Source organism: Euprymna scolopes, unplaced genomic scaffold (assembly GCF_053919585.1).
Source record: "Euprymna scolopes isolate OS-2025 unplaced genomic scaffold, ASM5391958v1 sca39, whole genome shotgun sequence".
In the NCBI taxonomy this organism is placed as follows: domain Eukaryota; kingdom Metazoa; phylum Mollusca; class Cephalopoda; order Sepiida; family Sepiolidae; genus Euprymna; species Euprymna scolopes.
Window position 1 is genome coordinate 139,523 of NW_027633424.1, and position 14,857 is coordinate 154,379.

Consider the following 14,857-nt stretch of genomic DNA (forward strand, 5'->3'; position numbering starts at 1 on the left):
GCCCTACGAATTTTACTTGAGGCTGTCGCCCATGTTGGTCCCTATTCTGAAGGATATGTTCAACCATTGGTTTGCCCAGGGATCCATCCCTGGACAGGTGACCAAGGGAGTGATCACATTGCTGAGGAAAGGTCAACGGCATGGTGGGGTGGAAAACTTTGATGACTTTAGGCCCTTGACTCTGCTAAACACAGAGTTAAAGATTTTGGCAAAGATTCTTGCGAATCGTTTGCAGGTTGTCATCGCTGACTTGATCGAACCCGACCAGACTTATGCTGTGAAGGGGAGATCGATTCAAGACAATCTTCATTTGATTCGCTCGATCATAGAGGGAACAGAAGACGACACGGAAGCCGCGCTGATCAGTTTGGATCAGTCCAAGGCGTTCGATAGGGTCGACCATCGGTTCCTGGGATCTGTTTTAGAGGCTGCCGGATTTAATCCGGACTTCCGCAAGTGGATCTTTGTCCTGTATGATAGGCCGGCGGTAGCGGTGCAGATCAACGGTAAGCTGTCGGAGTCTTTCGCCGTCTCCCGGTCGGTGCGTCAGGGTTGTCCGCTGTCGCCTCTTTTGTATGTCCTGGCGTTGGAACCCCTCCTTCGCAAGTTAAGGGACGAGGCGGCTACACCAGTCCTGCGCGGAATAGCTCTCCCTGGAGGCACACGAGCCAGGGTTTCCGCGTTCGCCGATGACGTCACCGTGTTCGTGTCTTGCCCCACGGACGTTCAAGCGGTGGTCGAGGCGCTCGCTCGATACGAAAAAGTCACAGGGGCCGTCTTCAACCGCAGCAAGTCTGTCGGCCTGCGGTTGGGAGCCTGGACCGGGGTAAACTCGCTTCCAGGCATCTTCAGCTGGACCGATGGACCGGTCCGTATTCTCGGTGTCTGGTTTGGACCGGGACTTCAGCTGGAGAAAAACTGGTCGGAAGTATATGGCAAGGTCAAATCGTCGGTCAAGACTTGGATTCGAAGGAAATTGTCCTTGAAGGGTCGGGCGGAGGCGTGTGCCACATACGTCTTTCCGCTCATCCTTTACCGTTTGTCTGTACTTCCTCTCCCTGCACAACGCCTAACCCGCTTACAAGAGTGCCTCGACTCACTGCTGTGGGACGAGGGTAAGCACTATGTGTGCAGAGAGGTCTGTGTCCAAAGTCCGAGTGAGGGAGGCCTAGGTCAGCCCAGTCTCAAGTGTCATAAAAACGCTGAGAGATTGGCTTTCCTGAGCCGTTCGCTAGAGGAGAACGCTCCATGGGTCCCCGTGGTTGAGAACTCGTTTCCCAATCTCGAACCTGACCCCTCGGTAGAAGGTCGTCGTAAACCGAGGGGGGAGCACAAGTTCTTTGCCGAATGCCGGACCGCACTTAGAGCATTGCCGGGGACCAGTGTCCTCGAACAGCCTAGAAAGAGCCTTTATCGGGAGTTAGTGGTGGGTACCGCGAAGGATCCTCTTTGTAGGCGGTTAGGTTGGTCGATGGAGGTTATCCGCTCTCAATGGAGTTGGGCGCCGGGTCGGGATTTTTTGACTAACTCTGAATTTTCCCTGACCTGGCGACTGGTCCGAAAAGCACTGCCCCTCTTCGACGAATTCAGCAAGTACAAACAACATACAAGCGCCTGGTGCCCGCGCTGCGACGAACACAGGCTCGAGACCCTCGGGCATGCGTTTTTTAGTTGCAGCCGGATCCAGGCCCTATTGGAATACGTCGAAGGGGTAACGGCCCGCATCGATGCCGAGTGCCCGCTCGAACTCGACGAAGGATATTTTGTTTACAACATGGAGCCGCCGTTCCCCAGGGAGGAAAGAATGGTTTTCCTGGCGATCCTAGCAGTGGCGCGCATGGTGATATGGATCACGCGCCTCAAGTTGGTCCGCGAAGGGATATCTGTTCCAGATCGGGATCTGATCGTTTACTTTAAACATCTGCTTAAAGTAAAGATCAGATGCGATTGGAGGAGGTTGCCTCGAGCGGAGTTTAATAAGAGGTGGGTGCACAACACTAGTCTGTGCATCCGTCGAGGAGCCAAGTTCCAATACGTGTTCCCTCCTTAAGCATGGCACGGGCGGTGCTGGGTCCTTCGGAACCCATCCCGCTTAGTTTAGCATAATCAAGTAAAGAGACTCTTGACTGGTGGTATAAACGAGATCCCGCCCCTGTTATTATTTTCGGTGCTAGAGAACCTCTGAGTCCACCCGCTCCCCCGTTACCTGCTTTTTGTTTTGGATGTAATCCTGGTCTTTCCCCCAGTACTCAGAGGTCACCAATCAACCCCTCCTCCCGTTGTTTTTCTTTTTCTCCTATTAAGGCTTCACCCCAACCCCATATAGGGATCACCCTGCTTGTTTTCGGTTTCCCGGAAAACAGTGGGGGGTCTAGACGTTAGATTAGTAGGGGGGGTCAATACTAACAAACCAAGTAGGCTTTATTTTTTATGTTTAAATTGAACTCTTTTGACTAGCTTGCCCCACTCCACGTGCTTTTACAATTAATTACAAACTGTACATAATTTTAATGAATTTGAACTTTTTGAACTTTTAACAAATGCACTCACACACACTATTTTGTTTTTGTTTTAAAAAAAAAAAAAAAAAAAAAAAAAAAAAAAAAATGCACACACAACACACAGACAAGTTTTTTGTTGCAAATTGTAAATATGTTATTTTTACACTGAACGCTGGGGTTATTAGTTAGATTAGGATCCACAGAGTGAATGAGGTATTTTGGTAAATGTTGCCAGTCAAGAGTAAGACTCCAAAGTCTGCATTTTCAATAATGTCAAATAGTCACAAAGACCCTGTACCCTCCCCCTCCCAATTTCTTATAGGGCCTTGTGCCTAATTTTGTTTTTTGTAATTGTTGTATGTTTTTTATAAAATTTCAATTTTTGTGAAAATATGTATGTACTTTTACGGAAAATAAAATATATAAATAAGATCAAAGTGTAGTATCTGTTCTTATCAGCTTAATATCTGATAGGTCCCTCGCATGGAGGGATCACGATATTAAACTGATTTTTGGAACTCGGTCAAGGGTTAGGAGCTTGCTCCCCCTTCTCCACGGGTTGGCCTGGTATTGCACTGCCTCCAGGAGTTAACAGCCCCGATTCTGACCCCAGCTCGCTCGGGAAAGAGTCAGAAAACGCAATCCCAAAAACAGACTGACTACTACTTTGATCTTACTACTAAACTAAACGACTTTGTTGGTCCTTACTTCCCTTTACTTAGTTGTTGCTGGCTTTGCTTTCGTTCGCTTTCGGTTCGGTCCGCTCGGCTGGATGGACCGTTCGTTGGTCTCATTAGCTGGATGACGGAGGCGGGCGGGCGGCCCTCCTTGGCCGCTGCCTGCGATCGACGCTTCCACTAGTAGAGAGGGGCCGGGGGTAGGGGGGTCGTTGTCGCTCTGCCCGCAACCTTTGCCGCCCGGACCGGTCCACTGACGACCCCGGCCCCGGAGGGAGCCCCTTTATCGCTTCTCGGCCTCTTCTGGCTAAGATCAAAGTGTAGTATCTGTTCTTATCAGCTTAATATCTGATAGGTCCCTCGCATGGAGGGATCACGATATTAAACTGATTTTTGGAACTCGGTCAAGGGTTAGGAGCTTGCTCCCCCTTCTCCACGGGTTGGCCTGGTATTGCACTGCCTCCAGGAGTTAACAGCCCCGATTCTGACCCCAGCTCGCTCGGGAAAGAGTCAGAAAACGCAATCCCAAAAACAGACTGACTACTACTTTGATCTTACTACTAAACTAAACGACTTTGTTGGTCCTTACTTCCCTTTACTTAGTTGTTGCTGGCTTTGCTTTCGTTCGCTTTCGGTTCGGTCCGCTCGGCTGGATGGACCGTTCGTTGGTCTCATTAGCTGGATGACGGAGGCGGGCGGGCGGCCCTCCTTGGCCGCTGCCTGCGATCGACGCTTCCACTAGTAGAGAGGGGCCGGGGGTAGGGGGGTCGTTGTCGCTCTGCCCGCAACCTTTGCCGCCCGGACCGGTCCACTGACGACCCCGGCCCCGGAGGGAGCCCCTTTATCGCTTCTCGGCCTCTTCTGGCTAAGATCAAAGTGTAGTATCTGTTCTTATCAGCTTAATATCTGATAGGTCCCTCGCATGGAGGGATCACGATATTAAACTGATTTTTGGAACTCGGTCAAGGGTTAGGAGCTTGCTCCCCCTTCTCCACGGGTTGGCCTGGTATTGCACTGCCTCCAGGAGTTAACAGCCCCGATTCTGACCCCAGCTCGCTCGGGAAAGAGTCAGAAAACGCAATCCCAAAAACAGACTGACTACTACTTTGATCTTACTACTAAACTAAACGACTTTGTTGGTCCTTACTTCCCTTTACTTAGTTGTTGCTGGCTTTGCTTTCGTTCGCTTTCGGTTCGGTCCGCTCGGCTGGATGGACCGTTCGTTGGTCTCATTAGCTGGATGACGGAGGCGGGCGGGCGGCCCTCCTTGGCCGCTGCCTGCGATCGACGCTTCCACTAGTAGAGAGGGGCCGGGGGTAGGGGGGTCGTTGTCGCTCTGCCCGCAACCTTTGCCGCCCGGACCGGTCCACTGACGACCCCGGCCCCGGAGGGAGCCCCTTTATCGCTTCTCGGCCTCTTCTGGCTAAGATCAAAGTGTAGTATCTGTTCTTATCAGCTTAATATCTGATAGGTCCCTCGCATGGAGGGATCACGATATTAAACTGATTTTTGGAACTCGGTCAAGGGTTAGGAGCTTGCTCCCCCTTCTCCACGGGTTGGCCTGGTATTGCACTGCCTCCAGGAGTTAACAGCCCCGATTCTGACCCCAGCTCGCTCGGGAAAGAGTCAGAAAACGCAATCCCAAAAACAGACTGACTACTACTTTGATCTTACTACTAAACTAAACGACTTTGTTGGTCCTTACTTCCCTTTACTTAGTTGTTGCTGGCTTTGCTTTCGTTCGCTTTCGGTTCGGTCCGCTCGGCTGGATGGACCGTTCGTTGGTCTCATTAGCTGGATGACGGAGGCGGGCGGGCGGCCCTCCTTGGCCGCTGCCTGCGATCGACGCTTCCACTAGTAGAGAGGGGCCGGGGGTAGGGGGGTCGTTGTCGCTCTGCCCGCAACCTTTGCCGCCCGGACCGGTCCACTGACGACCCCGGCCCCGGAGGGAGCCCCTTTATCGCTTCTCGGCCTCTTCTGGCTAAGATCAAAGTGTAGTATCTGTTCTTATCAGCTTAATATCTGATAGGTCCCTCGCATGGAGGGATCACGATATTAAACTGATTTTTGGAACTCGGTCAAGGGTTAGGAGCTTGCTCCCCCTTCTCCACGGGTTGGCCTGGTATTGCACTGCCTCCAGGAGTTAACAGCCCCGATTCTGACCCCAGCTCGCTCGGGAAAGAGTCAGAAAACGCAATCCCAAAAACAGACTGACTACTACTTTGATCTTACTACTAAACTAAACGACTTTGTTGGTCCTTACTTCCCTTTACTTAGTTGTTGCTGGCTTTGCTTTCGTTCGCTTTCGGTTCGGTCCGCTCGGCTGGATGGACCGTTCGTTGGTCTCATTAGCTGGATGACGGAGGCGGGCGGGCGGCCCTCCTTGGCCGCTGCCTGCGATCGACGCTTCCACTAGTAGAGAGGGGCCGGGGGTAGGGGGGTCGTTGTCGCTCTGCCCGCAACCTTTGCCGCCCGGACCGGTCCACTGACGACCCCGGCCCCGGAGGGAGCCCCTTTATCGCTTCTCGGCCTCTTCTGGCTAAGATCAAAGTGTAGTATCTGTTCTTATCAGCTTAATATCTGATAGGTCCCTCGCATGGAGGGATCACGATATTAAACTGATTTTTGGAACTCGGTCAAGGGTTAGGAGCTTGCTCCCCCTTCTCCACGGGTTGGCCTGGTATTGCACTGCCTCCAGGAGTTAACAGCCCCGATTCTGACCCCAGCTCGCTCGGGAAAGAGTCAGAAAACGCAATCCCAAAAACAGACTGACTACTACTTTGATCTTACTACTAAACTAAACGACTTTGTTGGTCCTTACTTCCCTTTACTTAGTTGTTGCTGGCTTTGCTTTCGTTCGCTTTCGGTTCGGTCCGCTCGGCTGGATGGACCGTTCGTTGGTCTCATTAGCTGGATGACGGAGGCGGGCGGGCGGCCCTCCTTGGCCGCTGCCTGCGATCGACGCTTCCACTAGTAGAGAGGGGCCGGGGGTAGGGGGGTCGTTGTCGCTCTGCCCGCAACCTTTGCCGCCCGGACCGGTCCACTGACGACCCCGGCCCCGGAGGGAGCCCCTTTATCGCTTCTCGGCCTCTTCTGGCTAAGATCAAAGTGTAGTATCTGTTCTTATCAGCTTAATATCTGATAGGTCCCTCGCATGGAGGGATCACGATATTAAACTGATTTTTGGAACTCGGTCAAGGGTTAGGAGCTTGCTCCCCCTTCTCCACGGGTTGGCCTGGTATTGCACTGCCTCCAGGAGTTAACAGCCCCGATTCTGACCCCAGCTCGCTCGGGAAAGAGTCAGAAAACGCAATCCCAAAAACAGACTGACTACTACTTTGATCTTACTACTAAACTAAACGACTTTGTTGGTCCTTACTTCCCTTTACTTAGTTGTTGCTGGCTTTGCTTTCGTTCGCTTTCGGTTCGGTCCGCTCGGCTGGATGGACCGTTCGTTGGTCTCATTAGCTGGATGACGGAGGCGGGCGGGCGGCCCTCCTTGGCCGCTGCCTGCGATCGACGCTTCCACTAGTAGAGAGGGGCCGGGGGTAGGGGGGTCGTTGTCGCTCTGCCCGCAACCTTTGCCGCCCGGACCGGTCCACTGACGACCCCGGCCCCGGAGGGAGCCCCTTTATCGCTTCTCGGCCTCTTCTGGCTAAGATCAAAGTGTAGTATCTGTTCTTATCAGCTTAATATCTGATAGGTCCCTCGCATGGAGGGATCACGATATTAAACTGATTTTTGGAACTCGGTCAAGGGTTAGGAGCTTGCTCCCCCTTCTCCACGGGTTGGCCTGGTATTGCACTGCCTCCAGGAGTTAACAGCCCCGATTCTGACCCCAGCTCGCTCGGGAAAGAGTCAGAAAACGCAATCCCAAAAACAGACTGACTACTACTTTGATCTTACTACTAAACTAAACGACTTTGTTGGTCCTTACTTCCCTTTACTTAGTTGTTGCTGGCTTTGCTTTCGTTCGCTTTCGGTTCGGTCCGCTCGGCTGGATGGACCGTTCGTTGGTCTCATTAGCTGGATGACGGAGGCGGGCGGGCGGCCCTCCTTGGCCGCTGCCTGCGATCGACGCTTCCACTAGTAGAGAGGGGCCGGGGGTAGGGGGGTCGTTGTCGCTCTGCCCGCAACCTTTGCCGCCCGGACCGGTCCACTGACGACCCCGGCCCCGGAGGGAGCCCCTTTATCGCTTCTCGGCCTCTTCTGGCTAAGATCAAAGTGTAGTATCTGTTCTTATCAGCTTAATATCTGATAGGTCCCTCGCATGGAGGGATCACGATATTAAACTGATTTTTGGAACTCGGTCAAGGGTTAGGAGCTTGCTCCCCCTTCTCCACGGGTTGGCCTGGTATTGCACTGCCTCCAGGAGTTAACAGCCCCGATTCTGACCCCAGCTCGCTCGGGAAAGAGTCAGAAAACGCAATCCCAAAAACAGACTGACTACTACTTTGATCTTACTACTAAACTAAACGACTTTGTTGGTCCTTACTTCCCTTTACTTAGTTGTTGCTGGCTTTGCTTTCGTTCGCTTTCGGTTCGGTCCGCTCGGCTGGATGGACCGTTCGTTGGTCTCATTAGCTGGATGACGGAGGCGGGCGGGCGGCCCTCCTTGGCCGCTGCCTGCGATCGACGCTTCCACTAGTAGAGAGGGGCCGGGGGTAGGGGGGTCGTTGTCGCTCTGCCCGCAACCTTTGCCGCCCGGACCGGTCCACTGACGACCCCGGCCCCGGAGGGAGCCCCTTTATCGCTTCTCGGCCTCTTCTGGCTAAGATCAAAGTGTAGTATCTGTTCTTATCAGCTTAATATCTGATAGGTCCCTCGCATGGAGGGATCACGATATTAAACTGATTTTTGGAACTCGGTCAAGGGTTAGGAGCTTGCTCCCCCTTCTCCACGGGTTGGCCTGGTATTGCACTGCCTCCAGGAGTTAACAGCCCCGATTCTGACCCCAGCTCGCTCGGGAAAGAGTCAGAAAACGCAATCCCAAAAACAGACTGACTACTACTTTGATCTTACTACTAAACTAAACGACTTTGTTGGTCCTTACTTCCCTTTACTTAGTTGTTGCTGGCTTTGCTTTCGTTCGCTTTCGGTTCGGTCCGCTCGGCTGGATGGACCGTTCGTTGGTCTCATTAGCTGGATGACGGAGGCGGGCGGGCGGCCCTCCTTGGCCGCTGCCTGCGATCGACGCTTCCACTAGTAGAGAGGGGCCGGGGGTAGGGGGGTCGTTGTCGCTCTGCCCGCAACCTTTGCCGCCCGGACCGGTCCACTGACGACCCCGGCCCCGGAGGGAGCCCCTTTATCGCTTCTCGGCCTCTTCTGGCTAAGATCAAAGTGTAGTATCTGTTCTTATCAGCTTAATATCTGATAGGTCCCTCGCATGGAGGGATCACGATATTAAACTGATTTTTGGAACTCGGTCAAGGGTTAGGAGCTTGCTCCCCCTTCTCCACGGGTTGGCCTGGTATTGCACTGCCTCCAGGAGTTAACAGCCCCGATTCTGACCCCAGCTCGCTCGGGAAAGAGTCAGAAAACGCAATCCCAAAAACAGACTGACTACTACTTTGATCTTACTACTAAACTAAACGACTTTGTTGGTCCTTACTTCCCTTTACTTAGTTGTTGCTGGCTTTGCTTTCGTTCGCTTTCGGTTCGGTCCGCTCGGCTGGATGGACCGTTCGTTGGTCTCATTAGCTGGATGACGGAGGCGGGCGGGCGGCCCTCCTTGGCCGCTGCCTGCGATCGACGCTTCCACTAGTAGAGAGGGGCCGGGGGTAGGGGGGTCGTTGTCGCTCTGCCCGCAACCTTTGCCGCCCGGACCGGTCCACTGACGACCCCGGCCCCGGAGGGAGCCCCTTTATCGCTTCTCGGCCTCTTCTGGCTAAGATCAAAGTGTAGTATCTGTTCTTATCAGCTTAATATCTGATAGGTCCCTCGCATGGAGGGATCACGATATTAAACTGATTTTTGGAACTCGGTCAAGGGTTAGGAGCTTGCTCCCCCTTCTCCACGGGTTGGCCTGGTATTGCACTGCCTCCAGGAGTTAACAGCCCCGATTCTGACCCCAGCTCGCTCGGGAAAGAGTCAGAAAACGCAATCCCAAAAACAGACTGACTACTACTTTGATCTTACTACTAAACTAAACGACTTTGTTGGTCCTTACTTCCCTTTACTTAGTTGTTGCTGGCTTTGCTTTCGTTCGCTTTCGGTTCGGTCCGCTCGGCTGGATGGACCGTTCGTTGGTCTCATTAGCTGGATGACGGAGGCGGGCGGGCGGCCCTCCTTGGCCGCTGCCTGCGATCGACGCTTCCACTAGTAGAGAGGGGCCGGGGGTAGGGGGGTCGTTGTCGCTCTGCCCGCAACCTTTGCCGCCCGGACCGGTCCACTGACGACCCCGGCCCCGGAGGGAGCCCCTTTATCGCTTCTCGGCCTCTTCTGGCTAAGATCAAAGTGTAGTATCTGTTCTTATCAGCTTAATATCTGATAGGTCCCTCGCATGGAGGGATCACGATATTAAACTGATTTTTGGAACTCGGTCAAGGGTTAGGAGCTTGCTCCCCCTTCTCCACGGGTTGGCCTGGTATTGCACTGCCTCCAGGAGTTAACAGCCCCGATTCTGACCCCAGCTCGCTCGGGAAAGAGTCAGAAAACGCAATCCCAAAAACAGACTGACTACTACTTTGATCTTACTACTAAACTAAACGACTTTGTTGGTCCTTACTTCCCTTTACTTAGTTGTTGCTGGCTTTGCTTTCGTTCGCTTTCGGTTCGGTCCGCTCGGCTGGATGGACCGTTCGTTGGTCTCATTAGCTGGATGACGGAGGCGGGCGGGCGGCCCTCCTTGGCCGCTGCCTGCGATCGACGCTTCCACTAGTAGAGAGGGGCCGGGGGTAGGGGGGTCGTTGTCGCTCTGCCCGCAACCTTTGCCGCCCGGACCGGTCCACTGACGACCCCGGCCCCGGAGGGAGCCCCTTTATCGCTTCTCGGCCTCTTCTGGCTAAGATCAAAGTGTAGTATCTGTTCTTATCAGCTTAATATCTGATAGGTCCCTCGCATGGAGGGATCACGATATTAAACTGATTTTTGGAACTCGGTCAAGGGTTAGGAGCTTGCTCCCCCTTCTCCACGGGTTGGCCTGGTATTGCACTGCCTCCAGGAGTTAACAGCCCCGATTCTGACCCCAGCTCGCTCGGGAAAGAGTCAGAAAACGCAATCCCAAAAACAGACTGACTACTACTTTGATCTTACTACTAAACTAAACGACTTTGTTGGTCCTTACTTCCCTTTACTTAGTTGTTGCTGGCTTTGCTTTCGTTCGCTTTCGGTTCGGTCCGCTCGGCTGGATGGACCGTTCGTTGGTCTCATTAGCTGGATGACGGAGGCGGGCGGGCGGCCCTCCTTGGCCGCTGCCTGCGATCGACGCTTCCACTAGTAGAGAGGGGCCGGGGGTAGGGGGGTCGTTGTCGCTCTGCCCGCAACCTTTGCCGCCCGGACCGGTCCACTGACGACCCCGGCCCCGGAGGGAGCCCCTTTATCGCTTCTCGGCCTCTTCTGGCTAAGATCAAAGTGTAGTATCTGTTCTTATCAGCTTAATATCTGATAGGTCCCTCGCATGGAGGGATCACGATATTAAACTGATTTTTGGAACTCGGTCAAGGGTTAGGAGCTTGCTCCCCCTTCTCCACGGGTTGGCCTGGTATTGCACTGCCTCCAGGAGTTAACAGCCCCGATTCTGACCCCAGCTCGCTCGGGAAAGAGTCAGAAAACGCAATCCCAAAAACAGACTGACTACTACTTTGATCTTACTACTAAACTAAACGACTTTGTTGGTCCTTACTTCCCTTTACTTAGTTGTTGCTGGCTTTGCTTTCGTTCGCTTTCGGTTCGGTCCGCTCGGCTGGATGGACCGTTCGTTGGTCTCATTAGCTGGATGACGGAGGCGGGCGGGCGGCCCTCCTTGGCCGCTGCCTGCGATCGACGCTTCCACTAGTAGAGAGGGGCCGGGGGTAGGGGGGTCGTTGTCGCTCTGCCCGCAACCTTTGCCGCCCGGACCGGTCCACTGACGACCCCGGCCCCGGAGGGAGCCCCTTTATCGCTTCTCGGCCTCTTCTGGCTAAGATCAAAGTGTAGTATCTGTTCTTATCAGCTTAATATCTGATAGGTCCCTCGCATGGAGGGATCACGATATTAAACTGATTTTTGGAACTCGGTCAAGGGTTAGGAGCTTGCTCCCCCTTCTCCACGGGTTGGCCTGGTATTGCACTGCCTCCAGGAGTTAACAGCCCCGATTCTGACCCCAGCTCGCTCGGGAAAGAGTCAGAAAACGCAATCCCAAAAACAGACTGACTACTACTTTGATCTTACTACTAAACTAAACGACTTTGTTGGTCCTTACTTCCCTTTACTTAGTTGTTGCTGGCTTTGCTTTCGTTCGCTTTCGGTTCGGTCCGCTCGGCTGGATGGACCGTTCGTTGGTCTCATTAGCTGGATGACGGAGGCGGGCGGGCGGCCCTCCTTGGCCGCTGCCTGCGATCGACGCTTCCACTAGTAGAGAGGGGCCGGGGGTAGGGGGGTCGTTGTCGCTCTGCCCGCAACCTTTGCCGCCCGGACCGGTCCACTGACGACCCCGGCCCCGGAGGGAGCCCCTTTATCGCTTCTCGGCCTCTTCTGGCTAAGATCAAAGTGTAGTATCTGTTCTTATCAGCTTAATATCTGATAGGTCCCTCGCATGGAGGGATCACGATATTAAACTGATTTTTGGAACTCGGTCAAGGGTTAGGAGCTTGCTCCCCCTTCTCCACGGGTTGGCCTGGTATTGCACTGCCTCCAGGAGTTAACAGCCCCGATTCTGACCCCAGCTCGCTCGGGAAAGAGTCAGAAAACGCAATCCCAAAAACAGACTGACTACTACTTTGATCTTACTACTAAACTAAACGACTTTGTTGGTCCTTACTTCCCTTTACTTAGTTGTTGCTGGCTTTGCTTTCGTTCGCTTTCGGTTCGGTCCGCTCGGCTGGATGGACCGTTCGTTGGTCTCATTAGCTGGATGACGGAGGCGGGCGGGCGGCCCTCCTTGGCCGCTGCCTGCGATCGACGCTTCCACTAGTAGAGAGGGGCCGGGGGTAGGGGGGTCGTTGTCGCTCTGCCCGCAACCTTTGCCGCCCGGACCGGTCCACTGACGACCCCGGCCCCGGAGGGAGCCCCTTTATCGCTTCTCGGCCTCTTCTGGCTAAGATCAAAGTGTAGTATCTGTTCTTATCAGCTTAATATCTGATAGGTCCCTCGCATGGAGGGATCACGATATTAAACTGATTTTTGGAACTCGGTCAAGGGTTAGGAGCTTGCTCCCCCTTCTCCACGGGTTGGCCTGGTATTGCACTGCCTCCAGGAGTTAACAGCCCCGATTCTGACCCCAGCTCGCTCGGGAAAGAGTCAGAAAACGCAATCCCAAAAACAGACTGACTACTACTTTGATCTTACTACTAAACTAAACGACTTTGTTGGTCCTTACTTCCCTTTACTTAGTTGTTGCTGGCTTTGCTTTCGTTCGCTTTCGGTTCGGTCCGCTCGGCTGGATGGACCGTTCGTTGGTCTCATTAGCTGGATGACGGAGGCGGGCGGGCGGCCCTCCTTGGCCGCTGCCTGCGATCGACGCTTCCACTAGTAGAGAGGGGCCGGGGGTAGGGGGGTCGTTGTCGCTCTGCCCGCAACCTTTGCCGCCCGGACCGGTCCACTGACGACCCCGGCCCCGGAGGGAGCCCCTTTATCGCTTCTCGGCCTCTTCTGGCTAAGATCAAAGTGTAGTATCTGTTCTTATCAGCTTAATATCTGATAGGTCCCTCGCATGGAGGGATCACGATATTAAACTGATTTTTGGAACTCGGTCAAGGGTTAGGAGCTTGCTCCCCCTTCTCCACGGGTTGGCCTGGTATTGCACTGCCTCCAGGAGTTAACAGCCCCGATTCTGACCCCAGCTCGCTCGGGAAAGAGTCAGAAAACGCAATCCCAAAAACAGACTGACTACTACTTTGATCTTACTACTAAACTAAACGACTTTGTTGGTCCTTACTTCCCTTTACTTAGTTGTTGCTGGCTTTGCTTTCGTTCGCTTTCGGTTCGGTCCGCTCGGCTGGATGGACCGTTCGTTGGTCTCATTAGCTGGATGACGGAGGCGGGCGGGCGGCCCTCCTTGGCCGCTGCCTGCGATCGACGCTTCCACTAGTAGAGAGGGGCCGGGGGTAGGGGGGTCGTTGTCGCTCTGCCCGCAACCTTTGCCGCCCGGACCGGTCCACTGACGACCCCGGCCCCGGAGGGAGCCCCTTTATCGCTTCTCGGCCTCTTCTGGCTAAGATCAAAGTGTAGTATCTGTTCTTATCAGCTTAATATCTGATAGGTCCCTCGCATGGAGGGATCACGATATTAAACTGATTTTTGGAACTCGGTCAAGGGTTAGGAGCTTGCTCCCCCTTCTCCACGGGTTGGCCTGGTATTGCACTGCCTCCAGGAGTTAACAGCCCCGATTCTGACCCCAGCTCGCTCGGGAAAGAGTCAGAAAACGCAATCCCAAAAACAGACTGACTACTACTTTGATCTTACTACTAAACTAAACGACTTTGTTGGTCCTTACTTCCCTTTACTTAGTTGTTGCTGGCTTTGCTTTCGTTCGCTTTCGGTTCGGTCCGCTCGGCTGGATGGACCGTTCGTTGGTCTCATTAGCTGGATGACGGAGGCGGGCGGGCGGCCCTCCTTGGCCGCTGCCTGCGATCGACGCTTCCACTAGTAGAGAGGGGCCGGGGGTAGGGGGGTCGTTGTCGCTCTGCCCGCAACCTTTGCCGCCCGGACCGGTCCACTGACGACCCCGGCCCCGGAGGGAGCCCCTTTATCGCTTCTCGGCCTCTTCTGGCTAAGATCAAAGTGTAGTATCTGTTCTTATCAGCTTAATATCTGATAGGTCCCTCGCATGGAGGGATCACGATATTAAACTGATTTTTGGAACTCGGTCAAGGGTTAGGAGCTTGCTCCCCCTTCTCCACGGGTTGGCCTGGTATTGCACTGCCTCCAGGAGTTAACAGCCCCGATTCTGACCCCAGCTCGCTCGGGAAAGAGTCAGAAAACGCAATCCCAAAAACAGACTGACTACTACTTTGATCTTACTACTAAACTAAACGACTTTGTTGGTCCTTACTTCCCTTTACTTAGTTGTTGCTGGCTTTGCTTTCGTTCGCTTTCGGTTCGGTCCGCTCGGCTGGATGGACCGTTCGTTGGTCTCATTAGCTGGATGACGGAGGCGGGCGGGCGGCCCTCCTTGGCCGCTGCCTGCGATCGACGCTTCCACTAGTAGAGAGGGGCCGGGGGTAGGGGGGTCGTTGTCGCTCTGCCCGCAACCTTTGCCGCCCGGACCGGTCCACTGACGACCCCGGCCCCGGAGGGAGCCCCTTTATCGCTTCTCGGCCTCTTCTGGCTAAGATCAAAGTGTAGTATCTGTTCTTATCAGCTTAATATCTGATAGGTCCCTCGCATGGAGGGATCACGATATTAAACTGATTTTTGGAACTCGGTCAAGGGTTAGGAGCTTGCTCCCCCTTCTCCACGGGTTGGCCTGGTATTGCACTGCCTCCAGGAGTTAACAGCCCCGATTCTGACCCCAGCTCGCTCGGGAAAGAGTCAGAAAAC

The 14,857-nt window shown here is 53.9% G+C and overlaps 22 non-coding genes across 22 annotated transcripts; all 22 read left to right on the forward strand.

Annotated features, from left to right (window-relative positions):
• The first annotated feature begins 2,914 nt into the window (after positions 1–2,914).
• Positions 2,915–3,106, forward strand: LOC145274623 (U2 spliceosomal RNA). Its single transcript, XR_013866836.1, has one exon. It is a non-coding gene; the product is annotated as a U2 spliceosomal RNA (small nuclear RNA).
• Positions 3,107–3,463: 357 nt separating this feature from the next.
• LOC145274579 (U2 spliceosomal RNA) lies at positions 3,464–3,664 on the forward strand. Its single transcript, XR_013866797.1, has one exon. It is a non-coding gene; the product is annotated as a U2 spliceosomal RNA (small nuclear RNA).
• A 357-nt stretch (positions 3,665–4,021) lies between these two features.
• Positions 4,022–4,222, forward strand: LOC145274580 (U2 spliceosomal RNA). The gene has a single exon (XR_013866798.1). It is a non-coding gene; the product is annotated as a U2 spliceosomal RNA (small nuclear RNA).
• Positions 4,223–4,579: 357 nt separating this feature from the next.
• On the forward strand, positions 4,580–4,780 carry LOC145274581 (U2 spliceosomal RNA). The gene has a single exon (XR_013866799.1). It is a non-coding gene; the product is annotated as a U2 spliceosomal RNA (small nuclear RNA).
• A 357-nt stretch (positions 4,781–5,137) lies between these two features.
• On the forward strand, positions 5,138–5,338 carry LOC145274582 (U2 spliceosomal RNA). The gene has a single exon (XR_013866800.1). It is a non-coding gene; the product is annotated as a U2 spliceosomal RNA (small nuclear RNA).
• Positions 5,339–5,695: 357 nt separating this feature from the next.
• Positions 5,696–5,896, forward strand: LOC145274585 (U2 spliceosomal RNA). The gene has a single exon (XR_013866802.1). It is a non-coding gene; the product is annotated as a U2 spliceosomal RNA (small nuclear RNA).
• A 357-nt stretch (positions 5,897–6,253) lies between these two features.
• Positions 6,254–6,454, forward strand: LOC145274586 (U2 spliceosomal RNA). Its single transcript, XR_013866803.1, has one exon. It is a non-coding gene; the product is annotated as a U2 spliceosomal RNA (small nuclear RNA).
• Positions 6,455–6,811: 357 nt separating this feature from the next.
• On the forward strand, positions 6,812–7,012 carry LOC145274587 (U2 spliceosomal RNA). Its single transcript, XR_013866804.1, has one exon. It is a non-coding gene; the product is annotated as a U2 spliceosomal RNA (small nuclear RNA).
• Positions 7,013–7,369: 357 nt separating this feature from the next.
• Positions 7,370–7,570, forward strand: LOC145274588 (U2 spliceosomal RNA). The gene has a single exon (XR_013866805.1). It is a non-coding gene; the product is annotated as a U2 spliceosomal RNA (small nuclear RNA).
• A 357-nt stretch (positions 7,571–7,927) lies between these two features.
• Positions 7,928–8,128, forward strand: LOC145274589 (U2 spliceosomal RNA). The gene has a single exon (XR_013866806.1). It is a non-coding gene; the product is annotated as a U2 spliceosomal RNA (small nuclear RNA).
• A 357-nt stretch (positions 8,129–8,485) lies between these two features.
• On the forward strand, positions 8,486–8,686 carry LOC145274590 (U2 spliceosomal RNA). Its single transcript, XR_013866807.1, has one exon. It is a non-coding gene; the product is annotated as a U2 spliceosomal RNA (small nuclear RNA).
• A 357-nt stretch (positions 8,687–9,043) lies between these two features.
• Positions 9,044–9,244, forward strand: LOC145274591 (U2 spliceosomal RNA). The gene has a single exon (XR_013866808.1). It is a non-coding gene; the product is annotated as a U2 spliceosomal RNA (small nuclear RNA).
• Positions 9,245–9,601: 357 nt separating this feature from the next.
• LOC145274592 (U2 spliceosomal RNA) lies at positions 9,602–9,802 on the forward strand. Its single transcript, XR_013866809.1, has one exon. It is a non-coding gene; the product is annotated as a U2 spliceosomal RNA (small nuclear RNA).
• A 357-nt stretch (positions 9,803–10,159) lies between these two features.
• On the forward strand, positions 10,160–10,360 carry LOC145274593 (U2 spliceosomal RNA). Its single transcript, XR_013866810.1, has one exon. It is a non-coding gene; the product is annotated as a U2 spliceosomal RNA (small nuclear RNA).
• Positions 10,361–10,717: 357 nt separating this feature from the next.
• LOC145274595 (U2 spliceosomal RNA) lies at positions 10,718–10,918 on the forward strand. The gene has a single exon (XR_013866811.1). It is a non-coding gene; the product is annotated as a U2 spliceosomal RNA (small nuclear RNA).
• A 357-nt stretch (positions 10,919–11,275) lies between these two features.
• LOC145274597 (U2 spliceosomal RNA) lies at positions 11,276–11,476 on the forward strand. The gene has a single exon (XR_013866813.1). It is a non-coding gene; the product is annotated as a U2 spliceosomal RNA (small nuclear RNA).
• Positions 11,477–11,833: 357 nt separating this feature from the next.
• On the forward strand, positions 11,834–12,034 carry LOC145274598 (U2 spliceosomal RNA). Its single transcript, XR_013866814.1, has one exon. It is a non-coding gene; the product is annotated as a U2 spliceosomal RNA (small nuclear RNA).
• A 357-nt stretch (positions 12,035–12,391) lies between these two features.
• On the forward strand, positions 12,392–12,592 carry LOC145274599 (U2 spliceosomal RNA). The gene has a single exon (XR_013866815.1). It is a non-coding gene; the product is annotated as a U2 spliceosomal RNA (small nuclear RNA).
• A 357-nt stretch (positions 12,593–12,949) lies between these two features.
• Positions 12,950–13,150, forward strand: LOC145274600 (U2 spliceosomal RNA). Its single transcript, XR_013866816.1, has one exon. It is a non-coding gene; the product is annotated as a U2 spliceosomal RNA (small nuclear RNA).
• A 357-nt stretch (positions 13,151–13,507) lies between these two features.
• LOC145274601 (U2 spliceosomal RNA) lies at positions 13,508–13,708 on the forward strand. The gene has a single exon (XR_013866817.1). It is a non-coding gene; the product is annotated as a U2 spliceosomal RNA (small nuclear RNA).
• A 357-nt stretch (positions 13,709–14,065) lies between these two features.
• On the forward strand, positions 14,066–14,266 carry LOC145274602 (U2 spliceosomal RNA). The gene has a single exon (XR_013866818.1). It is a non-coding gene; the product is annotated as a U2 spliceosomal RNA (small nuclear RNA).
• A 357-nt stretch (positions 14,267–14,623) lies between these two features.
• On the forward strand, positions 14,624–14,824 carry LOC145274603 (U2 spliceosomal RNA). Its single transcript, XR_013866819.1, has one exon. It is a non-coding gene; the product is annotated as a U2 spliceosomal RNA (small nuclear RNA).
• The last annotated feature ends 33 nt before the right edge of the window (positions 14,825–14,857 follow it).